The sequence below is a fragment of the Nicotiana tomentosiformis genome, chromosome 11, assembly GCF_000390325.3.
Source record: "Nicotiana tomentosiformis chromosome 11, ASM39032v3, whole genome shotgun sequence".
Classification (NCBI taxonomy): domain Eukaryota; kingdom Viridiplantae; phylum Streptophyta; class Magnoliopsida; order Solanales; family Solanaceae; genus Nicotiana; species Nicotiana tomentosiformis.
The window spans coordinates 63,183,989-63,210,121 of NC_090822.1; the positions used below are offsets into that span (position 1 = coordinate 63,183,989).

The 26,133-nt window shown below is 38.2% G+C and overlaps 1 long non-coding RNA gene across 1 annotated transcript; it reads right to left on the reverse strand.

Annotated features, from left to right (window-relative positions):
* Positions 1 to 13,860: 13,860 nt before the first annotated feature.
* On the reverse strand, positions 13,861 to 22,477 carry LOC138900956 (uncharacterized). Its single transcript, XR_011412347.1, has 3 exons — positions 22,113 to 22,477; positions 14,470 to 14,638; positions 13,861 to 14,358 (listed from the first exon to the last, which is right to left on the reverse strand). It is a non-coding gene; the product is annotated as an uncharacterized lncRNA (long non-coding RNA).
* Positions 22,478 to 26,133: the final 3,656 nt, after the last annotated feature.

The following is a 26,133-nucleotide window of genomic DNA, read 5'->3' on the forward strand; positions in this document are numbered from 1 at the left end:
TCGAATTAGATTCGAATTTGAAAACCAAACACATGTATGGACATCGTGGGGTTATGGGTAATTGAGATCTATCTTTTGGCTCGGGTTTTGAGCCGGACATAGGTGAATTTTAAAGGAAAAGCATTTTTAGAGTATTGAATTGGCCTAATTAAGGTAAGTATTTTGCCTAACTTTGTGTTGGAGAATTACCCCTCAGGATTTGGTCTAATTAGCATTATTTGTACTATGTGAAACGACGTGTACATAAGGTGACAAGTGTGTACACGGACGTATGTGTGGTAATTGAATAAATTAGACCTTAGGCTATTAATATGACTTGAATTGGGGTTGTTTGTTATATGAAATAGTTTTTCTCATTGTTCACTCCCCGCACCCTTATGTTATTGTTATGGTTCTTATACACAATGTTTTTTAGTCGCGAGTTATTTCTTGTTGTGACTTTGGTATTGTTGTTGCGGTGATGTTGTAGCACATGTGTACATGTTGTGCGGGTGATTGTTAATGTGTGAAGTATAAGGGTGGCGAGATGTGCATGCGACTACATAAGGATGGTGTTTATTGATGCGCATGCGACGAGATAAGGGGCTTATGCATGTGTAGCTATATAAGAAGAAATATTTCATGTGAAGCTCACACGGCATCATAAGGGTGGCTTATTGATTATGTTATGTGGTATTTCGGGGATATTCTTGACGTTATACTTGTGTTTTAACGGGTTGCTGATTTGAACATATCCTTGTTTTCGTTAAATGATTTAACTTTGTGTTTTACTAGTGGTTGGTCAAATTTCCCTATTATCACATGCCCTATTCCTTGATGATATTTATTCTGTTATGCTTTCTATTGTCAGTTTTATATTGATATTCTGCATAGGTTATTTGATTAGTGAGTGCCTTGACTTGAACCTCGTCACTACTCCACTGAGGTTAATCTTGATACTCACTGGGTACTGATTGTGGTGTACTCATACTACGATTCCACATATTTTTGTGCAAATCCAGGTACCTCGGATCGTGCTGGTTGGAAGAGAGTCGAGTCAGACCTGTGGAGACTTCAAGATATATATGTTATCCCGCTTGCAGGCCTCAGAGTCATAATGTGATAAGCTTATCTAGTCTTAGATTATTGGGTTTATGGATGTATGACTGTTGTATTCATTTTACGGCTATCGTATGGCATTTTCCAGCTTTTATTTAATAGTTAAGTTGCTTTATTCTATTTTATCTCATCATGTGATAAGCTTATCTAGTCTTAGAGACTAGGTGCCATCACGATCCTTAGGTGGAATTTTAGGTCGTGATAAGTTGGTATCAGAGAACTGGAGATTCGACGTTGTGTGTGTCATTATGGATAGACTCACCATGTCTGCACACTTCATTCCAGTCATAACTACCTACTCTTCAGAGCAGGTGGCTCGGATTTACCTTTATGAGATTGTTCTCCTTCACGGTATGCCGGTTTCTATTATCTCGGATCGAGGGACGCAGTTCATATAGTAATTTTGGAGAGCTATGAAGTGTGAGTTGGGCAAAAAGGTCGAGTTGATTCTGACATTTTATCCACATATGAACGGGCAGCCCGAGGGCACTAATTAGATTTTGGAGGACATGTTACGTGCCTATGTCATTGATTTCAGGGGCTCATGGGATCAGTTTTCTACCGCTAGTAGAGTTTCGCCCATGAAGGGTGTGATGAGGTTCGGGAAGAAGGGCAAGTTGAGCCTTCAATATATTGGCAATTTTGAGATTTTAGAGAGAGTTGGTGAGGTGGCCTACAGACTTGCATTGCCACCCAGCTTATTAGGAGTTCGCCCGCGGTTCTATGTTTTCATGCTCCAGAAGTACTATGGTAATCCGTCGCATGTGTTATATTTCATCTCGGTGCAATTGGACAAGGATTTGACCTAAGTTGAGGAGACGATGGCTATTTTTGTATAGGTTGATCCAGAAGTTGAGGTCGAAGAACGTTGCATCGGTGAAGGTTCAATGAAGAGTTCAACCAGTCGATGAGGCATCTTGGGAGACCGAGCATGATAATCGAAGCTGTTATCCTCATCTTTTTGTCACTTCAGATATGTCTTTATACTCGTTCTAGGATAAGCGTTTGTTTAAGCGGGGGAGAATGTCGCCACCTGACCGGTCATTTTGTATATTTGAGCTTTGTTTCCCCTTTAAAGCTTCCCATATGTGTATTTGTGATTAATGGCTTGCGGGGATGATTGGTTTTGTTTCAGAGATGTTTTTGGATTGATTTGGAACACATGCTTCTTGGTTTGGAAGCCTAAGTTAGAAATATTAACCGAGATTTGTCTTTTGTGAGAACGTCCCCAGAATAGTGTTTTGATAGTTCCAATAGGTTCGTATGGTAATTTTGGACTTAGGTGTATGCCCAGAATGGGATTTGGAGGCTCCAAGGTTGATTTGGCTTTTTTTGAAGGAAGTTAGAAATTTGAAGGTTTAGAAATTTCCTAAGTTTGACCATGGTTTGACTTTATGGATATTAGGTTCGGATATTTTTTTCGGGACATGCAATAGGTCTGTTTTGTCATTAAGAGTTGCTTTGATATGTATCAGACGCTTGGTTATGATTTTAGCTATTCTTGAGATTCATTGTGAATTCTATGCGTTTTGGTGTTCGATTCGTGGTTCCGATTATTATTTTGGTATTTTGAGTTAGAGAACGAGTTCGTATGATTTTTTAGACCTGTGTGGATGTTTGGTATGGAGCCTGGGGGCTCAGGTGAGTTTCGGACGTGATCCAAAACATTTGGATTTGAGTTTTAGGATACTGGTTTGCTGGTGCTGAAGTTATCGCAAATGCGAGCACCGGCTCGCAATTGCGAAGTTGGCAAGGAGGTCTCAGGCATCACAAATGTGATGCCTTGATCGCAATTGCAAAGGGGGGTTTATGTCTTGTCTGGTCGCTTTTGTGGCCACTTGGTAGCTTTTGCAACATGGCCTGACTTTGCAAATGCGAAGTCTGAGTCGCTTTTGCTACATTGTTTGGGTATAGTAGGGATCGCATTTGCAATCCATTGTTTGCATTTGCAAGGGTTCGCATTTGTGACTTCTACAGCTCTACAAATAGTGGAATTTTGAGACTTGGTCTCACTTTATCACATTTTTTAGCCCTAGACTCGGTGGGGGCGATTTTAGGAGGGGATTTTCATACCTAGCTATTGGGTAAGTGTTTTTCATCCAAGTTTGATAATATAACTTGATTATCTATGAATTTTAATATCTAGTCCATGAGATTTAAAGAGGAATTTTGAGGTATTTTTATTATGTTTTAAAAAATAAAAATTTTAGATTTGAGAGTCGAATTGGACTCGGATTCGAAAACCAAACACATATATAGACTCGTAGGGCAATGGGTAGTCGAGATCTACCCTTTGACTTAGGTTTTGACTGGGTAAGCCCTGGGTTGACTTTTGGTGAATTTTGGGGAATTGTGTAAAGATCTTAACTTTATTAATAGAAATTGGTTTCTGTTGCATTGTTTGATATTATTAAGTCATTTTTGGCTAGATTTAAATCGAGTGGAGGTGAATTTTAAAAGAAAAGCGGTTTTATAGTATTGAATTGGCTAAATTGAGGTAAGTATCTTGCCTAACTTTGTGTGGGAGAACTATCCCTTAGGATTTGGTCTAATTTGCATTATTTGTACTATGTGAAATAACGTGTACATAAGGTTACGAGTGTGTACACGGGCGTATGTGTGATAATTGGCAGGATTAGACCTTAGGCTATTAATATGACTTAAATTGGGATTGTTTGTTATATGAAACATGTTTTATCGTTGTTCACTCTCCGCACCCTAATATTATTGTTATGGTTCTTGTACACAATGTTATTGAGCCGTGGGCTATATCTTGTTGTGGCTTTGGTATTGTTGTTGTGGTGATATAGTGCCACATGTGTACGTGTTGTGCGGGTGAGTTTTATTGTGTGAAGTATAAGGGGGGCGAGATACGCATGCAGCGACATAAGGGTGGTGTTTATTGATGCGCATGAGGCGAGATAAGGGGCTTATGTGCGTGTAGCTATATAAGGAGAAATATTTCTTGTAAAGCTCATGCGGCGTCATAAGGGTGGCTTGTTGATTATGTTATGTTATATTTCGGGGTTGCTCTTGATGTTATTCTTGTGTTGGAACGGGTTGATTATTTGAACATATCCTTTTTTCGTTAAATGATTTCACTTTATGTTTTACGAGTTGTTGGTTAATTTGATGTGTCATCACATGCCTAGTCCTTGAAGATATTTATTTTGTTATGCTTTTTGTTGTCAGTTTTATATTGATATTTTGCACAAGTTATTTGACTAGTGAATTTTTTGACTTCAACCTCGTCACTATTCTACCGAAGTTAGACTTGATACTTATTGGGTACCGATTGTGGTGTACTTATACTACACTTCTGCATATTTCTGTGCATATCCAGGCACCTTGGATATTGTTGGTCGCTAGAGAGTTGAGTCAGAGATATGGAGACTTCAAGATATACATGTTGTCCCGCTCGCAGGCCTCGGAGTCACCTTCTATTGTTTCCTTACTATTGTTTATTGTATTCCAAATAGTGTTGTATTTTGAGACTTATTATGTACTCTCTATAGAGCATAAGACTCAGTATTACTGGGTTTAGGGATGTATGACTGATGTATTCACTTTAAGGCTATGTTATGGCATTTTCTAGCTTTTGTTTAATATTTAGGATGCTTCATTCTGTTTGATCTCATCATGCGATAAGCTTACCTAGTCTCAGAGACTAGGTTTCATCATGATCCTTAAGGTAGGATTTTGGGTCGTGACAACCCTGAGTTGGCTTAGAGAATGGTGTCCAACTGACGCAAGAATCATAGTTTGTCCCTTTGATGCACTAAACCTCTATGAAGACTGGGGAAATATTTCCTGAAATGCCCCAACTCTACACTCATAACAACCTCTAATAGAAAATGAATGCAGGGCAAGAGTCAGACCCCGTGAACTAGAATACCCATTAGAAGAACCTGGTAAGGATGAACCCTGAACCGATGGAGCGGGATGAGAACTTTGCACTGGAAGTACACTAAATGAAGACTACAGAGAAGCTCCTTGACTAGGTGGAAGTGCATAATATGCTGGCCTGCTAGAATGGCCTCCCCCAAATCGACCTTGGCCTCCAGATGAGGCACCACTGAAACTCCCTGAATGCCAGACCTCTTGTCCCTACCTTTCATTATCTCTCTTGTCTCAATGTGAATGCGTTCACTATGATGCAATATCCCTACAACCTAGTGAAATGAAGTCCCAGTCTCTACCTCTCGAGCCATAGCAATGCGAATACCATGGTAAAGTCCATTAACGAATCTCCGCACTCTCTCCTCCTCGGTCGGAGTCAAAATAGTAGCATGATGTGAAAGCTTTGTGAACCTCATCTCATACTCAATAACTGACATTGGACCCTGCTAAAGTTACTCAAACTACCTCCTCAGCTCTTCACTCCTAGTGTAGGGAATAAAGCGCTCCAAAAAGAACCTAGAGAACTGAGCCCAGGTAAGAGGAGGTGATCATACTGGTCTACCCAACTCATAAACCTACCACTACCTCTTGGTTGGACCCTACATCTAAAAGGCGGTGAAAAAAATTCCATTGGACTCGACCTGTCCCAAATTGTGCAGCATCTCATGACAACGATCTAAGAATCCCTAGGCATCCTCTAAAGGTATACCACTGAAGTGAGGAGGATGAAACTTCGTGAACTTATCTAACCTCTTCAGCTCATCAACTGACATTGTTGTCCTATCCTCATAATGCACGGTAATAGTAGGCTGAGCTCCACCCGCAAATAACACTGCAGGAGTCTAATAACCATGGGTCGTCTGCTTTGGGGTATGAGTAGCTGGAGTCTGCCCTCCACCCCTGTCACGACCCAAACCGATGGGCCACGACGGGTACCCGGTACCTTACTCAACCGAGTACCAACATAACGTATCTTTTCGTATCATACTATCATAGACAACTGAGATGGAGAGGCTGCCGTGAGATAGGTAGAATATAACATGTAATACCAACTTATACATAAGACATATAGGCCTCTAAGACCAAAATAACCACTCGTACATTGAACATAGGCCGACAAGGCCATGCAATCATTTAGGTACATGACATCTGTCTACAAGCCTCTAAGAATACATAATTGTCATAAAGGTCAGGACAGAGCCCCGCTATACCAAACAATACACATCTAAATCATACTGACCAAACAAGCAACTCCAGAGCAAATGGAGTGCACCAATATCTTTCGCTGAGCTGATCGCCTACTTGGAGGACTCTCGACCTGTCTATCGAGACCTGCGGGCATTAAACGCAGCGTCCCCAGGCAAAAGGCACGTCAGTACAAATAATATACCGAGTATGTAAGGAATGAAAATCAGTAAATAATAGATATGAGAGAAACATGGAGTAAAAGAGTCATTTATGGAAGTTGTGTATTTTGCTCGTTTCATTTGTATCATTTGGACCATGCCAAAAGAAAGAAGAGATAGCCTTAACATACCTGAACCGATTCTCTTGACAATCCCTTTAACACCGTTGATTGCGACAACGCGTTACGGCGGATCGAAGTAGAGAAATATCCGTTTGATATTCTTGAGAAAGATTGCACTGTACTCTCTTATAATTATAAAATATAACGTTTTGAATTATTGAAGATGCTATGAAATCAGATGCTATGAAATCTCACGTTGAATTCTTGAAGATGCCTATTTTGGCATTTCATATATGCTTAAAGTAGAGATGCCTTTTGTTGATGCTTCATCCGTATGTTTGTTGAAATTTGATCATAATCTTGTCTGACTTTTGATGAATTGGAGAAGTCTTGTATGGATTTTGCTAAAGCACTCACGTTCCATTCCATATATTTGTGATTTGAGAGCCTATTATGGCTTATAACCAAGAGTCCATTTCAAGATGCCACCTAGCTCATAACATCCTTAGTCACTTTAAGCTTGATGAAAGCTTTACACATGCTGCCACGTTTTTGGGGGTTAAGTCCTCCAAAATCTTTGATTATCCAAAGATTTAAATTAATCTCCTACTACAAATCATTAATTACTCAATTATTCACATAATTCCCTAATTAATTAGGTAATATCCCATTACCCAATTATTAAAAATTATCTCAAATTACTTAAAATACTACTCACTTTTAACATATCTTATACACCTTACTATCATGGTCATGTGGTACTTTGCATGGCACTAGTCCATAAATACCGGGTATTTTAGCTCGGGCCGTATTTTATCCCAAAATATCAAACTTCGACGAAATTCCTTTTTTTCGATTTGCTTACCCTCTAACCTTCACGAATTTACTCATCACTTATTTGAGATAGAATAATGCTTATAATCTTAAAATAATCTCATTCCCGAACTTACGTCGATTAACTTACGACGAAACTTTAACGTACGAAAATGCGGGATGTAATATCTCATTTTCGAGCTTTCATCAATTTACTTATAGCTTACTTTTACGTACAAAAATATGGGGTGTAAAATCATTCCCCCATTTGGAACATTCGTCCTCGAATGTTGACTAATGCACTTATCATTTTCATAAGTGCATTTCCGAATACTTTAATATTCTCCTTGCCATTTAGGCAACTGTTGTTTGAATAAATCCAAAGGCCAGCGTATTCCTTCCTTTAAGCCTCTTTCTCACACTACGACTTATAGTCGGAATCCTTCTAATTTCATAACTGTTGCTACCTTCTATCATGCAGCCTGTACGACTCTAACTTTGTATGTGCGCCTATGCGACTCTTCTCTTCTCTTTCCTCCAGCTTTTAGCCAATCTCTAGGCTTCACTTTGTGTTCATAAATAAAATTATGTCAAGCTGTCCCTCTGGGCGTCATTAGCTTTACTTCATCTAAGTAGGCCATACTATATCATAATTCTTACTTCGATTTATCGTTACTGAGGTCTGCTACCGAACCCTAGGTCACTTTCGTTGCTTATCCCATATGTATAAATCTAAGTCCTTTAATGCTTCCTCATTACTGTTCATCTTAAGAATGATGGCCTAATCTTATCTCATACTTTGTGACCTTTGTCCATCCATTGTTGATTCACCTCAATATTGATCTACAATATACCACTGATAACTTGAAACATCTTGCGTAATACCTTACCACTAGGGCTTACGCTGCATCGTGGAACATTTGAAGTCATTCTTCGGATCCACTTAGCGGTGATACTGTACTTCAATAACTGTATTTTATAGTATCCTAATGTGATTCACTTATGTGGGTATTTTAATCCCGTACAATTCATGAAATCCTCTTCAAATCATTACTCAATCGAAGGCCCAATCGACATCCTTTATCTATCACAATTACACCCTCATTGTACTATCAGGGCAACATTCCATCTCTTCTAAATGCCATTAGTCTTAGACTCCTTTGAGTTCATTTAGGCTATACTGAGCTTTGTATAACTTAGAGAAACCATCAACTCTTCTTGTTTTCATGGGCTTAATCCCAAGGACTTATCCATTCTCGTCACCTTCTCACTCGCCCTTTCTTATCCTTACTCCTATCTTCCTAAAACCTTGTCGCTTTACCTTACTTTAGCTTGAGACCTACATATATCTATTTATACTACTCGCAACCTTCCTTCAACTTTCTTGCATCGTAGGTTTCCTTATGTCATCCTGGAACATCAAGCGAGACATCATATCATCTCTAACTCTTCTTTACTTTCTAAATTAGACCTCTCGATACTTAGAAACCATAGGTCGGAAGATATGCCACTGACGATGTCGCTACCATTCCTGAATACTGAATCTCAGCGCTTCTAACCTTCTATTTGTAGTATGGATTATTCGCAACCTTCTGCATTTGAGTATCTTATACGTTGTTCACCTTTACCTTACTTAACTTAAAATCTCGCATCACGTCTTCTATCTCTTTCATGACCTCGCTTTAACACATATATAATTCACATCCCCAACTTGAAGCTCTATTATAATACGTGCACCTCTGGTGCATACACAATCCAGTGAGAGCTTCATGCTGACTTCTTATGAGGCTGGTACTCTTCCGACTGGCTTTATTGTAGAGCCGTTATAGAATATGGCTATTGTACTATCTCTCTTATACCTCTAATATTAAGAGTCATTCTGCAATGTCCTCAATCACAATTTCTATAATATCCTAGGTCCAATAATATGACCCCTGATTTACTTTGTTGATGTAACTCTTTAGTTTTCTCTTCCCTCTGATCAGCATGTATGTAGGCTTAAGATATTTTCCAATATGCGCCTCATGGTATTAGTTATTACTTTTTCCTTTCATGGGCGCTATGGAATATCCATGATACAATCTTCTAACAATTCAATCATTTGTCTATGACCTGGACTCAATTCATTCTTTTAACTTATACCGGAGTCTTCTATGGCTGTATGATTGTCAATATATATGCTGCATGGATAATACTCTGAAATCTTAAGTGTGTTCATAACGTAACTCACTCTGGATCACTCATCGAATAATTCCTTTCGTTCCTTCTCAACTTTCTTTAAATGTAAGCAATTACTTTTCCCTGTCATTTTGCCACTCGTTGCATACATACATAACTTATCTTAGTTCCCGCGAATGCCAAAATTTTTGTGCAACTCATATGATCTCGAATATTAATTTTGGTTTTTCTTCCCGTTCCTTAGCCACGGTAGGTGCCACTTTCCTATTGAGTGCATACAATGTTGTAGTGAGACTTCTATTATAAGACCATGTCTTCTTCAAGTTACTATGTTTAGGTTGAAGCCTTCTTCCTTATTTCCTCAGCTAGTATTTCATTGTAGTACTTAGGGAGGACCCTCTTACTCTTGTAAAGCTGCGATCTTATTACATCGTATACTCGGCAGCATTTTTGATGTCTTTCCTCGCCTATAATTATACGTAGTTACTTACCTCCGCACCCTTATACTTGTAGGGTTGCTTCTGAGCTGATATTTTGATTGTCTTCCTAGTGGCACTCTCTTTTATCTCCGTAACACTCATACGGTACTTTTAACTACCCCAACTCCTAGCTGATTCGTCTGTAATCACATGTCTAGCCATAACTAGGATCTTCTTGAGTCAACTGCTAACTACTCTTTGCCCATTCTCATATCAATATTCCACATAATCTTTCTTGGATTATTCCTTGTCTTAACTTACCTCTCGCACTGGCTCCTTATTTGTCAAAAACATCCCGGGCCAGAACCCTTACTTCCTCTCCTTGACGTCGTGCTTGCATAATGTTCTGGAATCGTAGCATATCTGTAGGATTTGAATAAGTGCAATCTCATCCCTTTCTCATTTTTATCGCATTCTTCCTTTACCATTCCATAGTTACTAGAACCACGTAATTATAACTTGATGCTACATTACTCCATATTCCCCATTTTAGGGGAGCACCAAGATTTAGTGCTACGATGATCTACGTATAGATGTCTTACCTTCTCATCTTTGGCATCTTTTCACATCATCGATGATCCTTACTCACCTCGCGGTAATCCTTCTGTACCAAGGATAACAAAATTCCTCACTCATGAGGGTGACACTTAGTGTAACTGGCACATACAGTCCCTTAAGCTTAACTTTACTCACCTTGCTTTCTTTAGGCAAGCGTCTTCCTGAATGACCTCTAAAGGGTATTCTTCTGTCATCCATTCTATTATCGCCAGGACACAATCTCTAAAATTCTCATGATGCCCGACTATTACTCAGTCCCTAGTTCATGTTTAATTTATCTTGTTCATCAGTCCATGCTGATTTCTTATTACTACGGGGTCTAATTGTTCCTTTTGGTAATCACGTTGGAGTCATAAACTTACTTCTCAAAATGAGGATATGTCTTTATGGCCTATACTCTTTTGTTGTCACAAGGCCTGTCACCTCTCGTCCTTTCCTTCACTTGACTATAGACTCTATAATACTGTCATCTTTTTTTATCTACCGTTGTCATTCATGTATCATATCTTACTCATAATGCTTCATTAACTCTCTTCTTATTTTCCGCTAACATTTATGTCTATCACTTTATTCTGAAAACTCGAACAAGACATTCTTTTGATTTTAGCTCCCCTTGCTCCATCTACTGGCTCTTCAAATTGCCTAACATTCTTTCTCTACTAGGGACGGGGGCCATACAAAGGTAATATTTATCCCTTCTAGGCTTTCAGTGCCTATCTTTGTAGTATTCATATCTAGTTGTACTATTTTAGAGTGCACCCTCTGGGTGTCTCACAAGGAGATCTATTAGCACATTTGCAACATTCTTCAGAAATGTCAGCTAATGCTAACAATCCATCCACCATTTTGGGTTACTCTAACCCCGGCCGGATCCTAATATCCGTCCATCTCTTATACTACTTCTGTTTGCTTTCACAGGGCATAAATGAGATGGGTGTGGCCAATTGTATATACCTCTGTTATTGTTGAAGGTAACTCAAAAGGCTTATATTCCTCTACCTGAATTGTAAATACTGATAATCTTCATTAGCTGGGTAACTCGTACCCTTTTTTACCTTGCTTCTTTTACTTGTTGAAACTTATATCTACCTCCTGAATCTCTCATTGCTTTTCACCATATGGGAAAATATTCTTACATTTAAGGCTTCTTATCAAGAAGCTTACACACATTTTCTGCTGAAAACTTCACATTTACTCAGCATAAGCATGATGCAAAATCGAGTTCCTCTGACTCAACTCTTCCACAACTATATCTCTTACCAACCGTCTTTCTGGATGAAGGCATCATCGTATTATCAATAAGATAGAGCTTAGGAAATTAAGTTCTTACAACTGAGCTCTACCATATGATCTAAAGTAAGAAGAAAGAGTGACATTCCTAAATGCCCTGTAGCCTCCTGCTTAAAAGTGTGGTGCAGAATACACCCATAAACAAGACTTTACTATACACGGCTTGTAGACTCCCTAGGACAGAACTGCTCTGATACCACTTTTGTCATGACCAAAATCGATGGGCCGCGATAGGCACCCGGTACCTTACTTAACTGAGTACCAACATAATGTATCTTTTCGTATCATACTATCATAGACAACTGAGCCGGAGAGGCTGCCGTGAGATAGGTAGAATACAACATGTAATGCCAACTTATACATAAGACATATAGGCCTCTAAGACCAAAATAACCACTCGTACACTGAACATAGGCCGACAAGGCCGTACAATCTTTTACGTACATGACATCTATCTACAAACCTCTAAGAAAACATAATTGTCATAAAGGTCGGGTCAGAGCCCCGCCATACCAAACAATACACATCTAAATCATACTGACCAAACAAGCAACTCCGGAGCAAATATAGTGCCCCAATATCTTCCGCTGAGCTGATCGCCTACTTGGAGAACTCTCGACCTGTCTATCGAGACCTACGGGCATGAAACGCAGCATCCCCAGGAAAAAGGGACGTCAGTACAAATAATGTATCGAGTATGTAAGGAATGAAAATCACTAAATAATAGACATGAGAGAAACATGGACTAAAAGACTCGATATGTACGACTGCATAGCTCTGTGAATCATTTATAATGTCATGCATATGCGTATAAATGTCATACCATGCATAGGTATATGTGTTTATAACATCATCAAGCCTCTGAGTGCATCCCATCATATCATTTCGGCCACTGTGGGCAAATCATCAACGTATACCAGTTGATCAGGTGGTGGTGCGTATATAACGCCGTAACCTTTTCCCATATCTCATATACATATAATATATGCATATATAACGCCATCTGGTCATGGGTCAATGTATATGTATAAATACATGAAATGCATAAGAAATACGTTAATAAGATTTCTCGGAATGTCATAAAAATAATATGCCTGTCGGATAAACTTTATCAAATACGTATTTTTCTGAGACCCATGAACAGAAGATATAATAATAATTCACATGGGGAATCAAGAATATAGACACCCCTAGTATTTCTATGAATAGAGTTATTTATGGAGGTTGTGTATTTTGCTCGTTTCATTTGTATCATTTGGACCATGCCAAAAGAAAGAAAGGATATCCTTAACATACCTGGACCGATTCTCTTGACAATCCCTTTAACACCGTTGATTGCGACAATGCGTAATGGCGGATCGAAGTAGGAAAATATCTGTATGATATTCTTGAAAAAGATTGCACTGTAATCCCTTATAATTGCAAAATATAACGTTTTGAACTGTTGAAGATGCTATGAAATCTCACGTTGATTTCTTGAAGATGCATATTTCGGCATTTGATATATGCTAAAAGTAGAGATGCCTTTTGTTGATTCTTCATCCGTATGTTTGTTGAACTTTGATCATAATCTTGTGTGACTTTTGATGAATTGGAGAAGTCTTGTATGGCTTTTGCTAAAGAACTCACGTTCCATTCCATATATTTGTGATTTGAGAGCCTTTTATAGCTTATAACCAAGAGTCCATTTCAAGATGCCACCTAGCTCATAACATCCTTAGTCACTTTAAGCTTGATGAAAGCTTTACACATGCTGCCACGTTTTTGGGGGTTAAGTCCTCCAAAATCTTTGATTATCCAAAGATTTTAATTTAATCTCCCACTAAAAATTATTAATTATCCAATTATTCACATAATTTCCTAATTAATTAGAAAAATATCCCATTACCCAATAATTAAGAATTATCTCAAATTACTTAAAATATTAATCACTTTTAACATACCTTATACACATTACTATCATGGTCATGTGGTACCTTGTATCGCACTAGTCCATAAATATCGGATATTTTAGCTCGGGCCGTATTTTATCCCAAAATGTCAAACTTCGACGAAATTTATTTTCTTCGATTTGCTTACCCTCTCACCTTCACGAATTTACTCATCACTTGTTTGAAATAGCATAATGCTTATAATCTTAAAATAATCTCATTCCCGAACCTACGTCGATTAACTTACGATGAAACTTTAACGTACAAAAATGCGGGATGTAATAGCTCATTTCCGAGGTTTCATCAATTTACTTATAGCATATTTTTACATATGAAAACATGGGGTATAACAACCCCCTTCCTGGGAAGTAGGTGGTAAAGTAGGAAATGCCCCGGCCTGAGCCATACTCTCAAACAACCCAACTATACGGACAAAGCATCCTAAACAACTGGTGAAAAGAAATAAACCCTGGGGAACCTGAGCTTGTACCTCTGGCTCAGCATAATCATGAACTTGCTCCTCAACAGAAGTTGCTTTTGGCTCTACAATAGCTGCACGAGTAGGGGATCTAGCTACGACATGTGCTCTACCCCTACCTCAGCCTTGGACCCAGCCTCTTATGGCCCTAAGCTGGGGTGCTACCTGCGTTCTCCCCGTTTGTGAGAGAATAGAAAAACAACAATTCATACTTAAGGATAAACAAATCTGCATGACAGATAATTAAAGAAAGAGCTAAAGAAAGAGATGTTTTACCAACAGCCTTGTAGCCTCTCGAATATAAGTACACACATCTCTTAACCAATCCGCAAGACTCTACGAGACTTGCTTATGACTCGTGAGACGTAAGAAACCTAGAGTTTTGATACTGGCTTGTCACGACACCAAATCCCACTAAAGTTGTGATGGCGCCTAACACTGTTTTCTAGGCAAGACAACATTCAATGTACAAAAATAAACTTCAATAACAGAAATAAATAGTCTCAAAAGCAGAATAAGATAAATAATTTCAGTCAAATAGCGATACCACTAGAATACTATCCAAGAACATGTTGTCAACGAGTACATGAGCTCTATATAGTAAATACGTATAACGGTCTGAATAATGATACAATACTATCTAAAGAACATAAATAGTAATAACAAAAATAAGGAAAGGGACTCCAAGGTCTGCGAACGGAACAACAAAGCTAACTTAAAATTTCTAATAGGTATGTGTACGGCTTTCTATCAATCAACTCTATCAGCAGCACCTGGATCTAAACATAAAGTGCAGACTATGTATGAGTACAACCGACCTCATGTACTTTGTAAGTAGCAAGCCTAACCTTGGAATGAATATAGTGATGAGATTGGCAAAGTCTGCTACTTACTTTCAATCATCCAACAATAACAGTAAAAATATATTAATAATAGCAACACAAAAAAATGTAGGTCAAGAATAGAAAGTTCAACTTGATCACATTAACAGGAAAATAGGCATGCTTTGCCATCAAATCAATTAAGGCATCAATTTCAAGATATAAAGTATCAATTAGCATGAGAAAGATACGCCTCTATACCTGCATGAAAAGTATCAATGCCAAAATCAACGAACACATAGTTAAATAATCAAGTAAGCACAATCTCAGCACTATACGAGTGCTTGGCATAAAGCCCCTCACTAAACATTGTTAGTTCTCCAAGTACACACAAGTATATGTGGACGTCAAGTAATAAAGCAACTCGAAAGTCGGATGTCGAACCCACAAAGACTTAGAATAATTGTTAACTAAGCTAACTAAAATCAATTTACTGTCCAAGGTAAACAAAAGTGTTAGTTTATTCTATTAATCTACTATTGCGAAAATTAAACAAGCAATCAACTAATAACAAGAATGCAAAAGTTTATTCTTGGATTTTTATCAAAGTTCTAGGTTGTGGTCGGTTTATCAATCCTATTGAGTTCGTAATTATACCTTATTAATCTGAATTATCTATGATTGCTAGTTCACAGGATCATTTATATAAATAGCATGTTTCAACAATAATGTCCGTCTTCCCAAAAAATATCAATCATATATTTATATGGTATTGAATCTATCATAAACGAAGAAAATACGACATTCAACTAAGAAATACCGTTAAGTATATCCTAACCATGAAATCCTTCCCCGAGCCACAGGTTCAGAAACAAGCTTTCTTTAATTCTACTCTAATTAAAACGTGTCTATTCCAAGCATAACATAGATAGTAGGGTGAATTGGTGGCTACAACAATTCACAAGTGAAAACTAGAACTAAGGAAATAACCACGAGATGATAATTCAAATTAACGAAGATGTAATTAATAAACGTCAATAATCATGTCAACCACAACCCTAGAAACTAGAGTGCTTAGCCACTCACGTTCGTGGTAACAGTTATTCAAGTATTTTGCATAAGCAAGTTACAAAGAAAGGATGAAGGGATGCAGAACTCTATGATTTTCCCCTCCAAAGTTGTTGCACATAGTGTTTTTGCTTACAAATAGTGTCCACCCCTCACTAATCACGTATAGGAAGTATTTATAGGCTAGGGTTGGAGTCTACAATTCCAAAACCGAGTAGGTAACATATTAATTTGCGAACTGGGGATACAAGGCGCCTAACCTTGCGGGACCCGTTTTGGGGCACGCCTAGAGCCTCGCGAGGCGAGGCCTAGCGCGGGCAAGAGATGACCAGAAGCCAGGCGTCGCCTCGCCTAGCGCCTGGTTTGGCTTATTTGTGTTTTTGTGCTCCTTTCTTCTATTTTCATTACCCTTTTGTGCAACCTTCACTCGTCTTTATATTTTAATGATCCTACACATAAAAAACATAATTAAGCTCAAACGTCTCACATATTAACATCAAAACACCAAAATGTAAGGTAGCAATGCACTAAAGATAAAATAGCCAAAGTATCAAGCATATATCAAGTGTCTGCACTTATAGGGCCTAGAGTAACATGGGTTATGTCCTGTCTCCGAAGGGGCTGATCCTAACCTAAGCGCTGATCGAATCAAATGTGAATGATCATCATAACTCTGCGCCAAATAGCCTAGCGCATGCGCCACCTCAATATCAATACCACATAGCCAATAGGGGACTTGGCATACATATCACCTCACTGTCAATATTATCATAGCTCTATGGCCCCGGTTCAGTCATTAATTCGCTCAAATCCCAATATGCCAACATCTGACAGTATTAGAAATTAATATACGCACAAATTATACTAACATGTTACAAATCAATTCAAACCCATGTCACACAAGTAAGGACACCATCAAGATGTGAGATAATATGTAAAAAGTATTCAGAGATGATGTTATAACACGCGAATATAATATCATAACTGAAAATATAACTATAATCAAGGCAAGCAGCTCAACATAGCAAAAATGTCACTATCATATCTCAAACGGATAAGCACATAGCCTATACATGATTTTTAGCATAAATAATAGTTCAAGTAATCATATAAGTAAAGAAAATGTGGCAACGTGAAGGCATGTCAACAAAACAAGGCACATAATAGCCTAAAGTGTACCCAAAGCATGAATAACTACAGTGTACGCATATAACATGCGTCACTCCCAACGTATAGCAAGTATCGTAGTCTAGTAGGAAAAATACCCTCAAGCCAACCCTAGGCAAGATACCTACCTCAAAGCGCAAGAATCAATACTCCAAAAAGCCCTTGCCTCTCAAATCGGCCTTTGAACGGGTCAAATCTAGTGAAAAACAACTCAATAACGTCAAACAAGGCTATAGGATTCAATTCCAAATAATAAAGCTCCAATCATTATCAAATTGTACAAAGTCAACCAAAAAGTCAACTGAGCCCGTTTTTCGGAAGCCGACAAAAGTCTTAAAACGCTACTACCCATTTTGAATATGAGTTCAAATATATAAGTTTTATCAAAATCTGACTCTAAATCGTAGTTCCAATCTCTATTTTTCACTCTTCAAAAATAATAGTTAAAATTCCCAATTTTCTCTTTCAAATCTCATAATTCATGTGTAATAATCCATGGAGAAATAAGTTGTAATATGAAAATCAAGTAAAAATTACTTCTCTATTGCCTTGTGTGAAAATCTTCTTCAAAAATCGTCATTCTCAAAGTTTATGGCTCAAAATATGAAATAATAAATCCAAATCCCAAAATTAGAACTTCATATAGTTTTCCCTATGATACACTTTGCCAACGCGACCCATGCCTTGCGTTCGTGAAACACAAACCAGCTCCTGCCTCAAAAGACCCATCGCGAACGCGAACGATTACCCGCGAACGTGATCCACTGCTAACCCAAGCCTACGTGAACACGCCTTGTTCATCCGAACGCGTTGACAAACCCCAGCCGACTACCAGCCAACCTCTCCTCTTACGTGAATGCAAGCCCTTCGTCTGCAAATGCGAAGACCAATAACCGCAACACTTCGCAAACGTGACGCCATTTTCGCGAACGCAAAGAACGAAAACACAGCTGTCCAAATAAGCCTTTGATATTGCGAGACCTGCTCAAAGATCGCGTAGCACACCAGATATCAGCAGTCATCAGGAATTCAACCAAGCTTTGGATAATCCGAAACTGACCCGAGCCACTCGGGACCCTGTCAAATCATACCAATAAGTCCATAAACACTATTCAGACCTACCCAAAACCTTCAAAAACATGAAAGATCACCACATCTATGAATCGACGATCAAACCAGCAATTAAACTTCTCTTAAGTTCATAAGCTTCTAGACGTTTAACCAAACGCCTGATTCCTACCAAACCAACCCGGAATGAAATCAGACTTTGTACACAATTCCAAAATTATATAACAAACCTATTCCAAGTCCTGAAACAACAATCCAAACCCTATATTATCAAAGTAAACTCCCAGTCAAACTTATAAATCTTCCAAACCTTCAAGTTTCTAACTTTTAGAGCCAAAATATGCTAGGAACCTCCAAATCCAAATTCGGACATACGCCTAAGTACAAAATAACCATTCGGACCTACTAGAACCATTAAAATCAATCCAAGTTCATTTTCTCAAAAGTCAAATCTCGGTCAACTCTTATAACTTAGGCATCCATTAATAGAACTAAGTGTTCCAATTCACTACAAAACCTTTCCAGAACCAAACTAACTATCTCTTCAAGTTAGAAAAAAAAAACAAGTAATACGGGAAGCATCAAATAGGAAAACGGGGCTTAAGTACACAAAACGACAGGCCGGTTCGTTACACTACTACATCAAATAAAGGAAAAAAAGATATAAAATAAGATCTCAATTGTTTAGAAATCTGGATCTCTCCTTTGGGCCAACCTGGGTCTGGTTTGTGTTCATGGTGGTTGATTTGTAGAAATGGAGGAGGAAATAGGTTTCATGGATTGTTCACTATTTTAATTAAATTGCTTTTATTTTTCTAGATGGTTGTTCTAGTTAGTTCACTATAGCTAATTGAAGTGTGGCCTTACACAAGAAAGCCAATCTTAACTTTTAATGTGGAATTTGTATGGGGTAAAATTGATGAATGATAGGTGGCACCAAAGACATGTAAGGTATGAGTCAGCAAATAGATGGTACCGGTTATGAGTATGCAACCGGTGTTTTGTGGATTTCGAAGACATTGGAACCGGAGACGAAAGTTTGAAAGTGAGGTATCAGTTGAAGAAGGCACCATTCAAGGAGCTACCGTTACAATGAATCTTTGCATTTATACTCAACCGTTATGCACCTATCAAGAGGGGTCTTTATTCATATTAAATAATAGCTTGATTTGGGGATCTTGTCTCCCTGAATTTAGCTTTAAATAAAGGAATTTGTACTCATTGTAGAGAGGAAATTTTTGCACAAGAAAGGATTAACTTAATCTTACTTTCTATTAACATCTTTTTGCTGAATACTTTGATCTTATTCTTGCTTCCGAAAAATCTCACTTCACAACCAGGCTTATATTCTTCAAATGTTCTTAGTTAATTTATTTATGTTCTTAGCTATTTTATATTATTGGATTAGTTTGATTCACGTGTCTATTAACCACGTTATAAATTTAACTGCATCGTTTTACGGGTAAATAGATTGGCGCCCACCATAGGGTACAGACAATTGTGGTATTACTTTGATCCATTCATCTGTTACTAACGTATTTTAACGCTTTTCTTTAGTAAAGTAAAAGCAGATGTGGAAAATAATGATGTTAACAACTCATTCAATGTTGGGACAAACAACAAGCATGAGGATATTTTCCATGATGGAGTTCAATGTGATGATTCAATCAGTGAAACTAGAAATGACAGAGATGACACAACTCCGGTTCGGGAAGAACGAAATCCTCGGCATGTGAGGAGTCCTACCCCTGATTAAATTGATGATGAACATATTGTCAAAACGGTGAAAGTTTTAAGGGCATAGCAAATGGAAATCATGAATCATCTCTCAAGACAGCACCGGATAATGACTTAGCTCTAGCAAACACTTTTGGTTGCCTCTAATAATTCCAATGAAGGAGTTCGAGCCCCTCCCAGCGTGCATGCAGATCAAACAACACAAAGAACCGGCAACATCGCTCCAAGGGAGGAGTTTGGATTTAATGTTAACCAAGAAGGTGGTGCAGGCAGTGGATCCGGGAATGATAATAACACAAAGGATTCTTTCAAGATCGAGCTCATGAGGTTCACAATAGAAATTAATTATCAGATGGATCAATACACCAAAGAATTTCACGCACGGATAGATCAGATCCCGGGGACACCTTTAATATTGAAGGGCGTGGATTCAAAGAAGTATACTCAGCTGCCATTCAAACTGTGTGCGGCCCAAAGTTGATTCAAAAAAGAATCAAGATGCCAGATATTACGAAGTATGATAAAATTTTGGATCCATAGTAGTACATCACAACTTACACTACGGCTATAAAGGGAAATGATTTGGCTCTGCATGAGATCAAATCTGTTTTGCTAAAGAAATTTGGTGAAATGTTAATAAAGGGAAGTTTAATGCGGTATTCACTTTTACCTAAACATTCAATTATTCTTTTAAAATTCTTGCAGATTCTTTTATCAAGGTACATATCGGGGCAAGGAAAGTCCAAGCCAGGAAGGCGGGTATAATCAGGATCGCTCAAGGAGAATCTGAATTGCTTCGAGAGTTCGTGATCCGGTTCCAAAAGAAGAGGATGTTGTTGCCAGTAGTACCACATGAATGTGTAGAAGAGGCGTTCACCAAAGGCCTCAATCATTTAAGATCTGATTCTTCGAGGAAGTTGAAGGAGAGCCTATTGGAATTTGAGGAAACCACATAGGCAGATGTCCATAATTATTATGAATCGAAAATTAGAATTGAAGATGATCAGTTGAGTTCTTCGGTGTCATTCAAGGGTTGTAACCGTGATTGAAATCAGAAAAAGTTCAAAAATGATTCTGATGTAGACTGGAGGTCATCCATGAGTTGTTTTCAACCTTATTTATCAAATGAATGATCCGATAGGCATGGAGCTAAAGGCTTTTAGTCATCGCAAAGATTCGGACCGGATAGAATGATGGATCGTGGTTGGAGTAGTAGGACTTTGTAGGATAAATAACCATCGACGTCGCGGGATTTGGGATATCCCAGTTACCAGATTACAATTTCAATGTCAGTTTGGTAGAGTTGGTTTCAGCTATGAGAAATATCAAAGAGGCAAGGTTTCTAAAACCAATTAGATCAGATCCCAGTCAAAGGGATCCTAATTTGTAGTGCAAATTCCATGTAACACATGGCCACAAGACTGGGGACTGCCGACACCTTTGTGAAGAGGTGGCGATGTCATTGAAAAATGGTTACCTTAGAGAGTTTTAGAGTGATCGGGCTAAGAACAATTGCAGGAGGAATCGAGATGCTACGGAACCAGTGAAACTAGCTACAGGGTCACCCCATTTAACAATAAACATGATCTTTGGTGGGGTTGAAATAAATGGGGTGACGTTTTCGGTAGTGAAGAAGATGAAGATATTGGTAACTCATGGCAAGAGAATCTCAGAAGCATCAGAAGATGATGAAATCACTTTCATGGAGGAAGATGCTAACAGCCTTATTTTACCGCATAATGATGATCTGGTAATATCTTTAATCATTGTACATTTTAATTATAAAGGTGTTTTGGTTAATCCGGGTAGTTTAGCCAATATCATTCAATTGAGGGTCTTGGAACAAGCAAAGTTAACCGAAAATGTAGTTCTGACAATAAAACTTCGGGTTGGATTCAACTTAACAAGCGTAACGACCCGAAGTGAGTTCTTACATCCTAAACATGTTGAAGGGTTAACAAAAATCACTTTTTTCGAGGGGTGTATGGCGATATGGTCTTCAAGGTAATCCTTGGTAGACCATGGATTCATAAAATGAAGGTTGTTCCATCAACTTACCATCAATTGCTAAAGTTCCCTACACCAGATGGGATCAAACAAATTAGGTGTGATCAACCTGTTGTGAGAGAAATGATTGCAGTCACCTTATCCAACAGCAAGGCGGAGGGAACCAGCAAATAACAGCTACAGGAACCGATGTCTACTTCCCTTCTGATCTCGATTGAAGGTGATGGAGAGGAAGAGACACTGGATTTTTATCAGGTGCCTAGATCCTTCTAGTTACCGGAAGAAACGGATGCACTAAAGTCAACCGCAGAGGAACTTGAACAAATTTATTTGTTTACAGAATTCATGGATAAAAAGGTTTACTTGCGAACGGGGTTGAGTCCCGAACTCAAGCTTAGAATTATTGAATTTTTAAAATCTAACTTTGATTGTTTTGCATGGTCTCATTCATAAATGATAGGTATTCCACTGGAAGTGGCTATCCAATAGTTAAGTTTGGATCCTAATTTCCCTCCATTAAATCAAAAGAAGTGTCTGATAACTGAGGTCAGAAATAGGTTTGTAAAAGAAAAAGTAAACAGGTTGTGAAACATAGGTTCTACATGTGAAGTACGCTATCCTGATTTGTTAGCTAACGTAATAGTTGTATTAAAAAGAGTAATATGTTTAGAATGTGTATAGACTATAAAGATCTAAATAAGGCTTTCCCTAAGGATTCCTTTCCATTGCCAAACATTGACCAAATGATTGATGCTACAACTAGGCGATGAGTTTCTTTGAAGCATACTCTGTGTACAATCAAATTAAGATGCACCTAGAGTATCAATAAAAAACATCATTCATCACTAACTTTGGCATGTATTGCTATAGTGTGATACCTTTTGGGCTTAAAAATGCTGGAGCCACTTATTAGAGGCTCATTAATAGGATATTCGAACGTCAAATTAAAAAAACTATGGAAGTATATGTTGACAACATGCTGGTTAAGTCTCCTAGTGCAGGGGATAATTTGATTCATCTTGATGAAAAATTCGACATCTTGAGGAAACACAACATGAATCTTAATCCGGAGAAGTGCATTTTTGGAGTTGGGTCCGGGAAGCTTCATGGCTTCTTGTTCTCTCAATGAGGAATTCAAGTAAATCCTGACAAGATCAAGGCCATGGAAGATATACCAGACAAAATTTAAAAGTGTAAAGGAGGTGCAAAGGTTAACTGACAGGTTGGAGGCCTTGAGCAAATTCATATCGATATCTTCGGAGAAATGCCATCATTTCTTTTCACTATTGAAGAAGAAAAATGACTTTTCGTGGACGTCAGAGTGCTAGCAGGTGTTGAAAGACATGAAGAGGTATTTGTCCAGTCCTCCCTTAATGTCCAACCCAAAGGAGGGGGAACAATTGTTGATTTATTTAGTAGTGTCGGAAGATGCGGTAAGTGCAGTTCTAGTTCGGGAGGAAGAAGGTACTCAATTTGCTATATATTATGTTAGTAAGTTACTTTCAGGTGTGGAAACACGATACCCGCACCTGAAACAGTTGGCTCTAGCTCTCATAGTTGCCTCTCAAAAGCTTAGACCCTACTTTCAATGCCACCCAATAGTTGTTGTGATGACCTTTTCCATAAGGAACATCCTTCATAAACCTGAAATATCGGGTCGATTGGCTAGATGGGCGGTTGAAATTAGTGAATTTGATATAGAATATAAACCTCAGACTGCTATTAAATCTTAAGTTTTGGCCAACTGTGTGGCTAATTTTAGCCCGGGAATGATGCCTTTAGCTGCTAAAGAAGCAGTTCTGGTATCAGGAACTGTCTCCGGTGTATGGACCTTGTTTACGGATAGAGCCTCCAACATAAAACTCTCCGATATTGGGATAGTACTAATCACTCCTTCGACAAAGTTTCGTAAAAAGTTAATTTGCAGGATAACAAAGTCCATTAACTAACAACAAAGTTGAGTATAAAGCTTTGGTTGCAGGACTTGAATTAGCCCGGGGACTAGGCTCCGAGGTGATTGAAGTAAAATGCGAGTCTTAGTTGGTAGTAAATCAGATATTTAAAATCTTCGATACCAAATAAAATCGCATGCAACAATACTTGAGTAAAGTTCAAATTTTACTTTCCTAGTTGAGGGAGTGGTTGGTGATTTATATCCCAAAGGAAGAAAATATTGATTTGGACGTGTTGGCCAACTTAGAATCATACACAGAAATGAAAGGAGCTGAGTCTGGTGCAGTTGTTCTACTGGTGCATTCAGTCCTGGACGTGGATGGGTATTGCGAAGTTAACTCAACCAACCTAATCTGGGATTGGAAAAATGAGTTTATATAATACTTAAGGCATGAAAAATTGCCTGAAGATTCTAAAGTCTCCCGGGAATTACGAACAAAAGATGTTCGGTATTGTCTTGTTGATGGACAATTATACTGAAGGTCTTTCCAAGAACTGTTGGCTCGGTGTTTAAGAAAATCAGAGGCTGGTTATGTGATAAGAGAAGTTCACGAAGGGGTTTGTGGAAATCCCTATGGTGCAGACTCAATGGTGCTCAAACTGATAAGGGTCGATGACTATTCGCCCCAGATGGAACAAGACGCAAAAGCGTTTATACAAAAATTTGATAAGTGTCAGCGTCATGCTCAATTAGTGCATCAGCCGACAGAGCTTCTGCATTTGGTGGTGTCACCGTGGCCATTCAAGAAATGGGGAATGGTTATAGTCGGTCCTTTACCTCAAGGGCTCCGAAAGGTATAATTTCTTTTAGTTTTAGTTGATTATTTCACTAAGTGGGTTGAAGCAGGTGCTTTCGAGAAGATTGGAGAGCGAGAAGTGATTGTTTTCATTTTGGATCATATCATTTTCCGGTTTGAAGAACAAAACGAAATTACTTGGTCCATAATTTATAGGTTCCAAAGTTACAAAATTTCTAGAAGGATTGAATATTAAAAGGATCACATCCTCCCCATAGCATCCAAGTGCTAACGGTCAAGTGAATTCAACCAACAAGGTGATAATGCAAGACCTCAAAAAGAAATTAGAGGATGCTAAAGGCAGTTGGCCAGAAGATTTGGTGGGATTATTATGGGCATAACGAACGATGGCAAAGTCGAGCATAGGAGACATGCCTTTTTTCCTTGTATACGGTGTTGAAGCTTTGATTCCGATGGATATTGGGGAACCGGCCATAAGGTATTCTCAAGAAAACGAGTAGGAAAGTAATAAAAAAATGTTGATTAAGAAGCGTCGGAACGTACCTTATGTAATGATGGTATCACAAAAGCAAAGGATGGAATGTCACTATAATCGCAGACAAATATTTGTTATTTCACAGTCAGAGATTTGGTTTTGCGGAAAGTAACTCATAATACCCAGGAAGTCAATGTTGGAAAGCTTGGATCAACCTAGGAAGAACTTTACCAAATTTCAACTATAACCGGTAAAGGGTCATATCTACTGGAAAATCATGATGGATTAAAGTTACCAAGCAATTATAAAGTAACTCACCTCAAAAGGTATTATTGTTAAAGATTCTTGATGATACTAAAAGTATGTGTTGTACTCTTTTTTCCTTCGTCCAATTTTTATCCCAATTGGGTTTTTCTAGCAAGGTTTTTAATGAAGCGGCAACATAAAGCATACTACGAAGATGGATCGTTGACAAAAATAGGAACTCCAGTATTCAAATTCTCGTACTTTTCTTTCGAATACTGGGGGAACTGTTGTATATCATAGCACTAAAAGTGTCAATAGTACGAAGGACTGTTAGAACCAGAAGCTTTGTCGTGAACTTAAAAGTTAAAGTTTCGATTATTTTGAAATCGCACAAGGACTCGAGACTGGATAATCAGTCCCGTACAAATAAGAAGTATTAGCCACATATATTTACAACTTTATTTACTTAAGCGAATATAGACTGTTTTGTTTATGTAAATGTACTTTAGGAAATGGAAGGAATAAATTTAAGTCCTAGTATTTTTATCTTATTTCTCGTCTTGATATGATATCATCTTTTTTCATTTGAATGTTACTTAAAACTTCAAATGCTCATGCCAGAATGAACAGGAGACGTCCT